The sequence below is a fragment of the Lissotriton vulgaris genome, chromosome 3_1 (assembly GCF_964263255.1).
Source record: "Lissotriton vulgaris chromosome 3_1, aLisVul1.2, whole genome shotgun sequence".
NCBI lineage: Eukaryota > Metazoa > Chordata > Amphibia > Caudata > Salamandridae > Lissotriton > Lissotriton vulgaris.
This window is the reverse complement of record NC_141689.1, coordinates 2,076,972,236-2,076,988,087: the sequence shown is the minus strand read 5'-3', so window position 1 is coordinate 2,076,988,087 and position 15,852 is coordinate 2,076,972,236.

The window sequence follows — 15,852 nt, the reverse complement described above, 5'->3', positions numbered from 1 at the left end:
AAGCATTGCTAAATCCAAATGTTTCTCATACATTGTACATACAGGAGAAAAGGATCATTGAATGCTTATGTTTTCATGACAGTCCCCCCCCCCCCAAAGGTCTTCTCAAGGGTCGTGGTTTACTAGCATACAATGCATGAAAATAGCTAATTAAACGGGGGGCATGTACATTGTTCTCTGGTTCCCAGGATCTTTCAGAATTATCATAGCCTTTCCAATCAATTAAATAATACAAACGGCCCCTAACTCGCTTTGAGTCCAGAATTTTCTTGACTTCATATTCTATGTGATCTCCTACTACAATTGGGGGAAGTGGTGTATCAGGGCAGGTGTCTGGATGTACTGGTTTGATCAGGGATTCATGAAACACTGGATGGATCTTGTAATCTTGGGGAAGGTTCAATTTTACGGAGACTGGATTTACTACTTTTTCAATGGGAAATGGGCCAATGAATCGGGGTTTAAGTTTTCTAGGTCCCTCTATTTGTATGTTCTTGGTTGATAGCCAAACCAGATCTCCGGGTTTATAAACAGGTGCTGGTATCCTATGTTGATCAGCATAAAGCTTCATTTTATTTTTCTGTTTTATCAGTGTTTGTTTTACATTTTCTTGAAATTTAAGCAAACTGGCTAGTCTATTTGAAACTGTTGGCATATCGGTTCCTTTTTCTGGGAATATTATTGGCATGGTTCTGGGATGTTGGCCAGTGAGGAAATAAAACGGAGAACAACCAAGAGCTGAGTGTACTGTGTTATTATATGTGAATTCAGCCAAAGGCAGGTATTCTATCCATTCTGAGGATAAAGTAGTGGTTAAACAACGCAAGCTCTGTTCTAGGTATTGGTTTCCTTTCTCTGTTTGACCATCTGTTTGAGGGTGAAAAGCTGATGATAACGCTAAGTCTATACCTAACTGGTCACTTAACTGTTTCCTGAATTTAGACAGAAATTGTGGACCCCTATCTGAAATAATTTTTTGTGGCAAACCATGTAATTTAACAATATTAGCTAGAAACACATTACTGAATTCGACTGCTGAAGGGAGTTTTGGTAACGGAATAAAATGTCCCATCTTTGATAACAGATCTACTACTACTAAGATAGTAGTCATTCCAGATGACTTTGGTAAATCTGTTATAAAATCCAAGCTGATAGTGTGCCAGGGTGTTGGAGGTATTTCCATTGGTTGCAATAAACCCATAGGAAATGAGTGAGAAGTCTTTTGTCGAGCACACACAGGACAAGCTTGAATATATTGCTGTACGTCTGATTTCATGCCTTTCCACCAAAAATACCTTTGACACAACTCTACTGTTTTGTTAATTCCTGGATGAGCAACAATAGCTAAATCATGGTTCCATTTTATCACCTGTTCTCTCAAATCTTCTTTAGGAATGAATATTTTATCTTTAAGATAAAATAAACCATCAGATATTGAAGTCTGTTTTTGTGAAAGCCAAACTTCTTGATTTAAATCTTTAGTCTGATCTCTGAGTATGGATAAAAAATCCACCTGAGTAATTTCTGCGCAAATCTTTTCTACTGGAATAATACTCTGTCGTTCTTTATCAAGCTCTTTGTTTTTATCACAAACCAAACGTGAAAGGGTATCTGACAACAATTGTTTGGTCCCTGGTCGATAAGTAATAATGAAGTCAAATTCGCTAAAGAACTGTAACCATCGCATCTGTCGTGGTGTGAAGGCTTTCACTGTAGAGTAAAACTGTAAATTCTTATGATCAGAAAATATTGTTATTGTATGCTTAGCTCCCAGGAGATGATGTCTCCACTCAAGAAAGACTGCCTTGATAGCTAGAAGTTCACGCTCAGCAATTGTGTAGTTCTGTTCTGCTGGTAATAATTTCCTAGAATAAAAGGCTATAGGATGAAAATTCCCTGAGTTTACATCTTTTTGTAACAGAACTCCTCCAATTGCTGTTTGCGAAGCATCTGCTTCAACAAAGAATGGTCTGTCAGGGTCTGGATGTTTTAAAATGGAAGCAGAAGTGAAAGCCCTTTTCAGGATGTCAAAAGCTAGTTCTGCCTCAGCGTTCCACTGAAATTTCTTTCCTTTCTGTAACAGGCTAGTAATTGGTACTACGATTTCTGAGAATTTTGAGATGAATCTCCTGTAAAAGTTTGCAAACCCTAAAAATTTTTGTACCTCCTTGATGGAGGTAGGAGCTGGCCAATCCAAAATTGCTTTAACCTTTTTTGGGTCCATAACAATGCCTTCTGGAGATAACCAGTAACCAAGAAATTCTACTTTGGAAGTGTTAAAAACACATTTTTCGAGTTTGACAAATAGAGAGTTATCTATTAATTTTTGTAAAACTGACCTAACATGTTCCACATGTTCCTCAGGAGTTTTAGAAAAAATCAAAATGTAATCGATATATACAATGACACAGATGTCCAAAAGGTCATGCAACACTTCATTAATAAAATATTGGTATGCTGCTGGAGCATTGCAAAGACCAAAGGTCATCACTGTATATTCAAAAAGTCCAAATTTTGTGCGGAAGGCAGTTTTCCACTCGTCTCCTTCTTTTACACGGATTAAGTGGTATGCTCCGCGAAGATCTAGTTTGGTGTAGATTGTAGACCCCTTTACTTGATTTAACAGTACTGGTATCAACGGTAGTGGATATCGGTTTTTAATAGTAGCCATATTCACTGCACGATAGTCGATGCAGGCTCTCAAGTCTCCTGTCTTTTTAGCTACAAAAAATAATGGAGACGAGACTGGAGAGGTGGAATGGCGAATAAAGCCAAGTTCCAAAAGTTTGTCAAGATATGTTCGTAAATACTGATTTTCAGGTTCTGTAAGTGCGTATATACGGCTGCAGGGTAGAACCGCTCCCGGAATTAAATCAATTCTGCAGTCATAAACCCTGTGAGGAGGTAACTTTGTTGCCTTTACAGGGTCAAAAACATCCAAAAAATCCTGTCATTCAGTTGGAAGTTCTACCGGGTCTGATTCGGTGACAGCACAGATAAGAGGTAGCTTTGTATCCCTATGTTCTTGATAGCAATGTGTTTTACAATGTGTCAAATCCAATGTTACTGTGTGTTTTACCCAGTCAATCTTTGGATTGTGGAGCTCTAACCATGGAATGCCTAAAATAACCCCAAAAGCCGGTGTGTCGATGAGATCAAAAACAGTCAGTTCTGTATGTCCGTTATCAGATAGGAGAAGCAAAGGTGGTGTATGGAACCTGATCAAACCAGACGAAAGTGCTGAACCGTCTGCAGCCCGCACAAGTTCTGGTTCTTTCTTAGGAATTTGTGTTAGATTTAGTTTCCTTGCAAATCCTAAATCAAAAAAATTTCCAGTAGCACCTGAGTCAATTAGTACAGGAATACTGTGCTTTTCTTGGTTAGCCAGAATTAAGATCACTCTTATGGTGAAGTGTCGAGGTAGGTACATGATTGGTAATACTAATTATATACTGTGAGATCTCAAAATTATTATTTCCCGAGCAATTGATCTCTCCCTCCCTCGAGACACTTAGTTTTCCGATTCTAGAGGGGGATCTTGAATCGTGGCCAAAAGTTTTTTTTTAGCTGGCCTAATAGGGCACTCTTTGGCGAAATGACCAGCCTTTCCACAATATAGGCATAAATTGGCTTTTCTTCTTCTATCTTTTTCATCCTGCGATAAAGGCCCTTTGATACCTCCTATCTGCATTGGTTCTACTTGAGCATTTTTATCTTCACTATTTTTCTTTTCTGTTTTAAAGTGTAAAGTTCTAAAATCCAATTTTGGTCTTTCAGTCCTTCTTTCACCTAACCTATGGTCCAACTTGACCACAAGATCTTGGAATTCAGTAAAATCATCAGGTAAATTTACAAAATGTGCCAGAGAGTCTTTCAGCTCCTCTCTAAGCCCTCGATAAAACAAGGATATTCTTTTATCTTCTGGCCATTGTGTTTCAGCTAACAAACGGTTGAAGGTGGTCACATAAGAAATCAAGTCTTGTGAGCCTTGACGCAAATTTAATAACTCATTATCGGATGCTTGTAGAAAGACATGTTTTGCAAATAAACTGGACATTGCTGTTTTGAAGTGCGTTAAATTATGCAATAATGGGTCATTTTTATCCACTAAGGGCATGGCCCAATTTGCCGCCACTCCTCCTAAATAAGAAATAATAAAAACTACCTTAGTAGTGTCTGAAGTAAAAATGTGAGGTTTGCATAAAAAATGCAACTGACACTGGCTCATGAAAGTATTAAAAGGTGCACTATCTCCGGTAAAGCGTTCAGGATTAGCTAAAGGAACTGGTTGTGGTGATACAACTGTTATCTGGGCTAGCTGACCTTGACCAAAACCTGACGCCTGAGTTTGATTTTGAAATGGGACCCCGAATTTAGGTGGTGATAAGACTGGTCGTTTAGGTTCCCCTTTGTCTCTCCAAGATGTAAAACCATCTCTGGTGCTATCTAGTTCCTCTCTGGTATGATCTAATTCTTGTCTAAGGGATTGATTTTCTAAACGTAACTCTTGTACTTCATCATTCATTTTACGCACTAACTCTGCCAACTGAGTGACATTCATGTTAACCAGATCCATGAGAATAGTCAGATTCAAGAGGAAATTAGGACAGTTGGCTTCGCTTTCTGTCAGAAGTGCCACCAGAGGAGTCCAGGTACTTCCGCCTTGAAGATGACTAGTCCCAATTCCTTCAAGAACCAACAAGCGTGGCAAGGAGTTCAACACTTGACACAACCAATTGGTCCCTAAAGGGAAAGGAAAGTGGGGGAAGGGAAGGGGAAGTGGAATTGGGAAGGGAAAGTGAAGAGGGAGAAACAAACAAAACACAGGATCTCTTCTTGAGATGACTGTCTCTGTGTCTCCTGAAGTATTCTGGGCTTTCACTAAGCAGTTGTGTTTCTTTAAATTCTGAAGCTGTATTTAAAACCCAACAACTATTAACATGATTGCATACAATCCATAGGGATGCTTACAAATATGACTGTTTAAACTAGTGGCATACATACCAACAATTAGAAAAGCCCATTCCTATACTTCAAAATGTGCAAGGTCTAAGGAGCTTCATACAGTGTAAATGGAGCTTCATTCAGTGTTATGTCACCTTAAATATAAACACACAAAGTCAAAGATTGCTTTTACATGAGCTTGACGCTAAACCAATCAACTTGTTAGTAAAACTGAACTTTCATGCATGCAACGGTATTTTCTTACCTTGCACTCTAATTCGCTGGTCTTAATTGGGTTCTGTGAAATTAAAGAAACAAAAGAACACAAGCCCAAAAATAAAGACACCTAGAACCCAATTACTCAGTAAATACGAGTAAATCACTATGAGTATAAGTCTTGCAGTTGAAAGTCACTGCTTCTTATTTATACACTTTTGGTATATCACAATAAAGTCTAAAAACATTAATAATGTCCTTGACTCAAGTTCTGCAGTCTCTGAAAATACTTTCAGCTCCTAAGAAAAGCTGCTCGATAATTGCTTTTGCCAAGGTTTGTTTCGTCTTATCTAACTAAATTGTCTTACTGTCTTTACAGGTACCCGGAACCTCGAGGTGCAGGGATCGAAGGGGAGAAGGATGAGTCCGGCTGGAAATCGGCTCCGATGCTGAAACCGGAAGTCGGAAGACCCGTGTAAGACACAGTTCAAGGATCGTCCGAGCTGCCAAGACGAAGAAGAATCCTTCAGCTGCTGGGCTCCTCGGAGGGAAAACAAGGTAGGAGGAAGCGAGGGCTAAGACAAGCAGGCGGGGCTGGGTACTGGAAGGCGAGAGTCCTGGAGCTCCTGAAGTGACGCTTGGGCTGAGAAGCGAAGCGTCTCTCTGAATGCCAGCAAGCCTTTTATAGGCTTTAATACACGTGTGAAATAACGTCAGTTGAGCGCACATGCTCCACGTGTGCCTTATGAATATTCATAGGGTTACCACTGTTGCTTGACAACAAGCATTGCTCAAACCAAATAATGTTCCTACACAGCAGTGCTTTGAGTTAGCATCAATCAACAAGCATTGCTAAATCCAAATGTTTCTCATACATTGTACATACAGGAGAAAAGGATAATTGAATGCTTATGTTTTCATGACACAAAGTGCCTTTCAATGGCCACATACAGACAGGCTTGGGTAAAGGTATTAAAATGCCTGTTTGAAGAGACTTCTGTCAGTACCCTCAAGCTGTATGCTGGCCATATGCCACAATAAATTAGGGCTGCCATATATTGAAGGACTTATAACATCACAGCGCCATATCTTGTTGCATAAGGTATGGACAAAACCTGGGGAAAATTTAAATAAAACAATACTGGAGGATTGTCTCTCATTAGATGAGACAATCCACATTCTATAGATGAAGAAAATCAGAACAGTAGGTGATAGGATTGGGAGACAACAGTACTTTGTTGAACCAGAACTCCTCTCATATGAGATCCTAAACACAAGTGCCTTCAGCACTTTGAAGAGAAGTTATGAAAGATGAAGAGAAGAGATAAGAGATAAAGAGAAGAGATGAGAGATGAAGAAAAGAGATGGTTACTTATCAGAAATAAAGTGCCTTATATTGTATACATTGAATTGTCTCCAAAGACCGGCCTGCAACCAACTTACCTGACATCAGTAATGAATAATCAGCAACGGTACATCTTAGCCTGATTTAGATTTAATATGATCCATCTCACTGTCACTTTCCTGCATAGTAATGACTGGTCTAGAGTTTTAGATAATTAAAATGACAAATGCTCATGACAAGGAATGTTGCAACCCCTTATAGACTACATGCCATGGACTGAATACAGCAGCCTCACACCACAGAGGCTTAGGGCCCTGAAACATTTTGACTCTGCTTAGATGAGCAACTTGACATCTACAGCTAAGGAATCAGCACCGTCCCTCTTCCACCCCCATCCCTCCCACCTGATTCTCCACACTTGCTATTTCTGTTCTCTTACTATTCCTGTCTCCACCTATTGGGATTCCTGTCATCTCGGGTTAAAAGTTTAAGAAGGTTGAGGGGGTTGTTATTTCCATTAACATTATGTAATATGCTGTACAAAGGCTCTAACTTAAGGCAATGTAAACCAGCACTGACTTTTGTACAATAATCCAACCGATCAAAATACTCATTATTTTAGTTTTTATAATACCATGAAAGAGGTGCAACAGTTATTAAAAACATAAACATTTACAGTTAATCAACGATAAATAACATTCATTTACAAATTTTAGGTTAATACAATCTCATAAAAAATGAATAGATAACAAATTGCATCAATTAAAAGTCCTAATATAAATTCCAAATACCCTTAAAAGGTTGGCATGATATTCTAGTACTGGTATGGTCAATAGAGTACATTACCTAAAGTACAACATTCAAATAGGCTGACTGATTCAATTTATACAGAGATATTGCAGCTTATTAAAAACCACGTGACCATTAAAAATATTGATAGCGCTAAAACCAAAGGAGGGCAGGATTTGTTTGAAGGCCTCTTCGTGGTTCCCAGTGCTCAAACTCCTGCAAATAGGTACTAACCATTTTGCCCTGGGTTCTATTATAAGCAGGGCAAGAAAAAACAAATGAGGCACTCTTTCTTTAGCATGTCCGCAACTAGGGCAGCTCTGGTCCTTGGGGTCAGCAACACCTGCCCAGCCAGATGTAAATGCATGGAGGGGCAACATGCCAAATCTAAATTGCACATACAATGTATTTGGCAGGCTGGTTAAACACCCTCCACAAATGGTTCTATTGAATATAAATCTTTGTGCTGTAAAAAAAGAGATAGTTAAAGTGCCATGTGTGTGATCCAGTGGAAATCTCAGACAGTGTTCTCTTTATCACAATCAATGTTTACTCACATTAGTCCCATTTCAATGTCTCTTATAGAAACATCCTACTCCCTGATCATCATCCTGATTGCCATAAATCATGGTCCTACAACGGATCTTTTTGTTGAGCTCACAGGGACTAGAATACTTGGAGAATGTGAAGAAATTACTTTATGAGGACCTGGAATAAAGAATTGCCAAATGCAAATCTATATCATTGCCTTTCTCATTCGTTGATACACAAACCTTGAGACAACAAGAATAACTAAAAGAATGAGACAAAATCGATAAAGATAAGATAACTCATGAAAACATTTATCTAAAGCCTCGTTTTGAACGGACATATAATAAAATTGCATTTCAAATCCGATTTGATAAGAAAATTATTAGTACAAGTAGCCTCAATATTGTACAGGAAATAATAAGCTTGTCTGTAGAGAGAGAGAAACAAAGGTTAATTGGAGACTCAATCATAGAAACCAAGGCTAGGCTGAGTGATTTAGTCCGTCTGTAATATAGGTCTGGCTAAGTCTTAGCTTCAATGTGGAAGCAGATTATTTAAATCCCACTGGTGCAGGGTAACCCTTTATCCACGGGTTCTTTAACAAGTAAGGAGGAATCGACAGTGGAGGGAAGTAAAAACCAAAGGTAATTTATTAGCATTCATGAATGGGGCCTCATCCAGTAAGCACCATAGAGATACTCAAGGAGGAAGCACACTGAATGATGGTTACACTGGTTTTTATACCAAAAGATCACAAACAAGTGATGTCCAGAGGTAAACAGGGCTTTGGGAAAAACACACAAATGAGGTGGCGGCAATAATCAACAGCCTTGGTGCCTTATGCAATCGTCACATCCGAAGGCTGCACAACCAAATATGCTATCTGGGTAAACTTTACTTGAGGCATTAAGATTGTCTGAAAAACCCTGAGCAGATGCCAGCTGTTCTTTGGCGCTGACTCCGCATGTATACATAGCCTACAATACCCTAATCTAGATTCTTTACTACTCTTTATGCAGGTGCGGTGTCAAGGATAGAGCCGGGGCTGAAAGTAGGGCAATAGTGAAAAATAGATGCTGCAAACCTCAATCAAAAAACAAGAGAATTGGATTTTAAATTTCAACAGCAGCACTGCATGCCACAGTAGGAGTCAGCTAACCGTTCGGCCGAAAGGTTATTTCCTTCCCAGCTTTACCAGCCTGTAAAGTTGTAGGTTTCAGGATCTCAGTTAGGAAAGTTCAGTTCAAGTGTATGGCATTAAGGGAAATCAATCCGTCCGTCAGAATACCAGGTAGGGAACATGAGAAGGACAGTCAGCCCTGAATCCTCCTGAAAGGGGCAATTATACCTCAAAGAGTTCCTGGTTTTCACCCCTTACATTATTGTTTTAATCAGTCCATGGGGTTCTCATTGGTCACTCACAGTGGGCCGTTCATGGGGTGATTGGTGCATTACAAGAATCCAGAAGAATTAAGTAATCCTTTTACCAATTTAATTTGATTTATTAAGATAATTTGTACTACATTTCTGTCACTTCCACGGAAGTAGGTGGGACTTTACATTGCTCAGAGTCCATCCGTTCCTAAGTGCCTTTTCTGGGTTTGCAATAATATTGTTACATTTCTTTCAAATATGTTTTTTATCAAGAAGTGATTCCATTGTCAACCAATACAAAAAAGAAACTTCATAAAAACTTCTCACAGTGGCTAAAGTGACCGCTCCTTATGATGTTATGCTTGCACGGGATAGAAAAGCATTTTAAGGTGTACAATAAAATTAGCTGACTCACTGTTGTTTATTATTGTTATAAAACACACATTATAAATGCATTTCAACTTCTCTCAATTAATTTATTTATTTTCCTCTTCAGAGGCTACATGTCAATTTTAAGTACTACTAAAAATTCTTTTTTTAAACATCATTTGCACGTTATCATTTTCAAAGCATATTATCACTCTGAAATACACGTTTTACCACATAAACGTTACAGGAAGCTTCAGGTTTGCACTATATCGATTATTACTAAATAAGCATCTTAGCAATTTCAGGAGCCTCATTATGCAAGCATTTATCTCATGTTTAATGCATATTTCATATTACTGTTACAACACTCTCTATGTTACCTATATTTATTTTCTCACAACATGTAAATACGTTCATCTACAGTTATCATTGTTCCTCTCTTTGTTTACATTTTCATGTTATCTTTTAGAACACTCTGCATGCTTTTACGATGCAGTATGAGGTCTCACATTTATCGAGTAAGCCAATTAACATGTCTTCATCAAAATACATTGTTGTAATTGATCTTTTAATAGTGAGAATCGATAGAGGAAAACATCATGTGACATTGACGCTCCATCATACATGCGAGATTAAAAGATTAGACCGCTTATAGACCAATACTTGCTTTTTAAGTCCTTCGCACTAATGCCAGAACAGGAGCCCCCAGGATTATTCCAGATATCTGCTAATGCCATCCCCTCAAAACTATCTCTTATATGTTAACCCAAGGGAAACAAACAGCGTGTGGGTAACAGAATATTTCCCCTAATTCTCTACAGTATGAGTACAACTTGGGAGTGACTCAGAGCCTTCTCCAAAACATCAGGTGTCACTTCTATTTGATCTGAAATTGTTTTCATCCCTCTGTCTAATCTTAAAGGAATCAAAGGGGTACCTGCGGAAAGCGTCATTGCAACTTTAAAAACTGGTTTTCCTCATGTTCCAATTCTTTTGTCTTTTTATGTCCCCCAATCTCTGCAAAGTAAAGGGATACACCCAGGGCTTGGCTGGAATACATCTGTAGTTCTGGAGTGACAAGTTTACTAAAATACCTCTTCTGTAAAATCTATAAGCCCCCTACGTAGTGACCTAGTTTTGGTTTGTATTTTGTAATGTAGTGTCTCCATTCCATGTTCTCATAAGGAGTCATCCCCAAATTGTGAAATAGATGCACCCTTTCAAGAGGAGTACCGTCCAATGTAGGATTTGGGTGCTTGGAATGACTGGGGTTGAACATCATATGTTTTGTTTTGTTGATGTTTATTTCCAGCCCTCTGAGTCAGCAAAACCTACTGAGCTCATCCAAGGTTTTTGAATTCCCATTGGTAATTTAGGTAGGAGCAATGTATCATCAGCAAACATGAGGGCCGGAACCCTCATGCTTGCCAATTTAGGGGAGTCATTGTCTATTATGTTAAGGTGCTCAGCAAGGTCATTCAGGTACAGTGTGAAAATAGTGGGGGCCAACATACAGCCCTGTCTTACACCCTTACCTAGTTGGTAGGGACCTGCCAACTCACCCACTTCCCACAATGCACCTGGGAAAAACCTTTTACATGTAACCTCTGAATTATTGTGCACAAGTATTCGGGGACTCTCATTTTTACAAGCACCTGCCACAGTCTTTTTCTAGGGACCATGTTGAAGGCTTCTTTGAGGTCTACAAATACCACGTAAAGCCTACCCTTTTTGATGATGACAGTCTTCCAATAGATCAACTGGAGTCTAAAAAGTTGGTCTATCTTTGATGTGTTTGACCAGAAGCCAGGTTGCAGGGGGTATACAACTTCATGGTCTTCTAACTATTGCTGAAGCCTTGTGAGTATGACCTTGCTAAAAGGTTTTTGAGCATTATCAGTAAGGCTGATGGGCCTGTAATTGGCAGAATTTAGTGGTGAACCCTCCTTAAATATAGGAAAGATTTCAGTCCCTGCCCATGACTCAGTAGTGCTCATCCATTTAAAATGGCATTAAAGAACACAGTAAGGTATGGCCTCCAAATGTTGATCTCTGATAAATATAGGTCACGGGGAACTTTGTTGAGTCCTGTGGCTTTATTAGGCGCTATCTTTCTAATAGCCAATTCAACATCTAGGCAATTAATAGGTTGAAACATGCAGATGGTCCAACAGCATTGGCACCACATACGCTACTTATGTTGGCATCTTGCCTACTATTTCCTAGTGCAGATCAAAAACGGCAGGAGAAATGCCCATTTGATGCATCAGCTGCAATGTTATTATCAAATTCCACTGACCCCTCAGCATTCCCTGTGGCCATGATATTCCAGAAAAGTGTTTGATTTTTGTCTCAAGAGGCTTTGAGGAGTTGTGTCCATTTCCTTTTATTCCATTTCCGTTTTGCCTTTCTGAGTGCCTTCTTGTAGTTGGCTTTCTTAGATTTAATATCCCACTTGTTCTCCATGTGTATAACCCTGACCAGTGCAGATTTGGCTAATCTGCACTGGCAATCAAACCAAGATGAGATGTGGAGAAGTGTGGCTCACTGGTTAGAGGAGGCAGACCTGGAAGCAGAGGTCAGCCCGGTACCAGGGTTCAATTCCTGGCTCGGCGGGGTCTTGAGTCCTAAAAAAATGTCCATGGACTCGACAATTCTCGCTCCGGTGCCTACTCAATTCACGGGTTCACACTCTGCGACTCTGGGCAATAGCTTGCTTAATCTCCACAACGGCCCCTCGTGGGGGGATGCCTGGCTTTCACCTTGCGGATACCCTGCTGGGGTTATCTCTCAGGGGAATACCAGGTCGGGTTCCCTAAGCAAGCGCTTAGAGACCGGTTGGTGATTTGTGCTATATAAATACCTGTACATTTACATTTACATTTGCTTCGACCTTGAACCCTCAGCACCTTGAAGAATTTGTTTTTTAGTTTCTCAAAAAGGGACGGATGTGCCTCCCCGATCTTAATTTGGACAGTCTCTAGGATGAGATCCATGTCAAAATTACAAGGTTCCCTAAGTGACTTTTCCCCAAGAATATAAATGGACCTCACTGCCTGGTCTGATTTGGCCACTGAACTCCTTAGGATTCTCTGTTATTGTGGGTCAAGAGGCACCTATCATTTAGAGGGCGGATACAGATACCAGAGTAGGATACCTTCGGGAGGTCCTGGGATAACTCCAAAGCATTATGATCACTATCATGTCCAATTGTCCCACCCATATCCTTAACTAATGACCACATCCTGACATCAATAGTCAATTAGGCTTGAGCCATTAGATCCATTAAAAGTGTGCGTCTCAGCTCTAGCAGACCTGGTCCTCCCTTTGCAAACTCGTAGATTTTGGTTTAACACAAAGATATTGGCTTGAATTGCCAAGGGGGGCCATTGCTTATCCCACTGATGGTAACATCAGGGATTGACTTTCAAGATGTGATCCGTATATGAATGTTCTAAGGGTACAAACTGACAGTTAAGGTCTCTCCTCTGTATTCTTTGTGCCCCCAGGTTGTGCTCATTCGTGTGTGAAGTGAGCTGACCAACTGCTAAAGTTGACTATTTGTTTCTTATGGGTCTAGAGTAGCTATTGTAAAACGTATGGGGGCATATTACCAAGCAATAGCGATAATTATCGCTATTGCTTGGTTAGAGACAAAAATGTACCGCTGAGCTGCGGCGATTTTTACCGCAAATGAACCTTGGTATTAACAAGGTTTATCGCAAATGCGATAAAAATCGCCGTAATGCATGAATATCGCTGAAAAGTCAGAGATATTCATGCATTACGGAGCTAATGCTCTTAGCCATGTTATCCACCTCCCAATGGATAACAAGGCTAAGAACTGCTCAGGGCAGGTGTTAGCTTTTGGAGATATTCGCGCTTAGCGCGAATATCTCCAAAAGTTGGTAATAGGAGATAGCGATGTTAGCGACTGTTTTCAGTCGCTAACATCTTGGCACACCCACTTTGCATGTCATTAGTGATAAATATCACTGACATGCAAAGTGGGGCCCAAGATGGTCGCTATCTCCTACTAGCTGTCGCTAACTGGTGTTAGCGACAGCTAGGTAATAGGGAGATAATTCTATTTCCGCTTTCTTGGCTTTTAAAGCCAAAAAAGCGGAGATAAACCCCCTTGATAATATGCCCCATGGTTCTTGCACTGGGTATTGTTAATGTGACCCATAACGTTGTTTGAAATGACCTCAGATCCCTCCACTGTGCAATTAATGTGAGTCCCTACCCAAATCATCAAGCCCCCGGGCGGTCTCCCCCTACCGATGGATACTGCCTCAACACTAATTGATTACAATCACCTGCAGTCTGTGCCAGTGTGTCTTCATATATCCAGCATGTGATAAGAATAAGGCAATCACAGGGGGATTTTTGAATTGATTGGTCTTAAAAAATTATGAATTGGTGTTTCAATAAATTGTATAAATGTATGATTAATCGATTACTTGATTTGACTATGTAATGTATATAACAGTTTAAGAACTGTTTGCACTAACACAACTTTACCGGTTGTGGTAAATCATCATACTCTGTACACTTACCAAATAGGAGCGGAGGGTGCTCACTTCCGGAGCCAACAGTCCAAAATGCCCCAAAATTCAAAAAGAAAAGCCCGGGAGGGAGAAGCCCTGCTATAAACTCATTTATACAAAAGAAAGACTCAAGTGAAGGCATAGATTAGAACATGAAATCCCAAAAGTGAGTCAAACATCAGCGTTACATCAAATTCAAATCAATGAATATAGACATCACAATGCATTGTATATATGAGTTTATAGGAGTGCTTTTACCTCGTGACTTTATAACATAAAGTCAGATAAGGTTTTGAATGGACCTGAAATACCAAATTATTTGTATCATCATGCCTTCACTTCAGTAATCTGAATATATATTTTTTTGTTTGGTGTTCTGGTTTCAGCATGGTGGTATAGACAAGTTTTCCTAAGAAGCTGGTTATCATGGAAATTATTTCCAAAGCATAGAGTTTAGCACGCTCCATTCTAAAGCCTCCCTTACATGAAGATTTACATCTGGAAGTAGTTAATCACAGACAGACTTAATTAATACAAACCAACATTAAGAAGTATGAAATGTCTGGGCATGTTCTTCCTTACCTTCTGGACATCTCAGGTTTTTTAGGCTTATTGCACCCACTTGGGACAAAGTGTGTTTATCATTTGCAGAACATTTGTGTTGTACCTTGCTGAACCCTTTCATCTTTGTTTACCCTGTCTCTATCGTTTTATTAATTTGACTCTAGTAAATGAAACAGAATTCAAGGCACTGCACTGTACAAAAGTAAATCATACGGCAGTACTAATGATCAAAGCTACAGATGCTAATAATATACTCCACAGACCCTATTCACAAAGGTAAACCTACACTTTTGTGTAAGTTTACTAGTTTTCTGGTCTTCACAAACTGCAACTTAATAGTAAGTTTAGGGCTGTGGAGACTCTGGGCCCGAATCACAAAGGTAAAGTGAGACGAAAGTCTAACTTTGCCACTTACGGATTTCACAAAAGGCATTTCTTACTGGTAAGCGTCCTTGTGAATATGGAAAGTCGCAAAGTTAGACTTTCGTCTCACTTTACCTTTGTGAATCGGGTCCTCTGCAGTACGGCTGGAGGTCAGCACATAAAAAAATACAAGTCTATCTTTTTATATGTGAATTTCTGCGCCATGAATGACTGCACAGTCTCTGTGATATTAACTCATAGTTTGTGAATACTCCCTAAAAGTAAACTTACACAAAAGTGTAAGTTTACCTTTGTGAATCAGACACACAGGAGCATATTATCAAGAACAGGCGATAAAATGATCGCAGCTTTATCGGCAGGAAACTGCCGCTAAAGCAGCGATAATGGGCTTGATAATAGGCCCTTGTGAATTCCCATAGCAGCCCAGGTTCTGGTGTTAACCTGGGCTGCTATGGGAATTCACAAGGGCATATTATCAAGCCCATTATCGCCGCTTTAGCTGCAGTTTCCTGCCGATAAAGCGGCGAACAGTTTCCAAAGACTAAGGTAAATGTAAATCCAGTATTTGTAAAGCGCACAGCTACCCGTAGGCATCACGGCGCTGGGGGCCGTCGGGAAGATTAAGCGATCTATAAGGTGTTACTTCAGCTGTGCCCAGAGAACCATCTCACCTTCAGGGCAAACACTCATGGTGTTCATACAGACTGAGGAGTGTGGCATTCATTTACCTCTTGTTAGGATTAGTAGAATGGGCAAAAGCTGTGAAAACAGACTTTTCCATTGTCA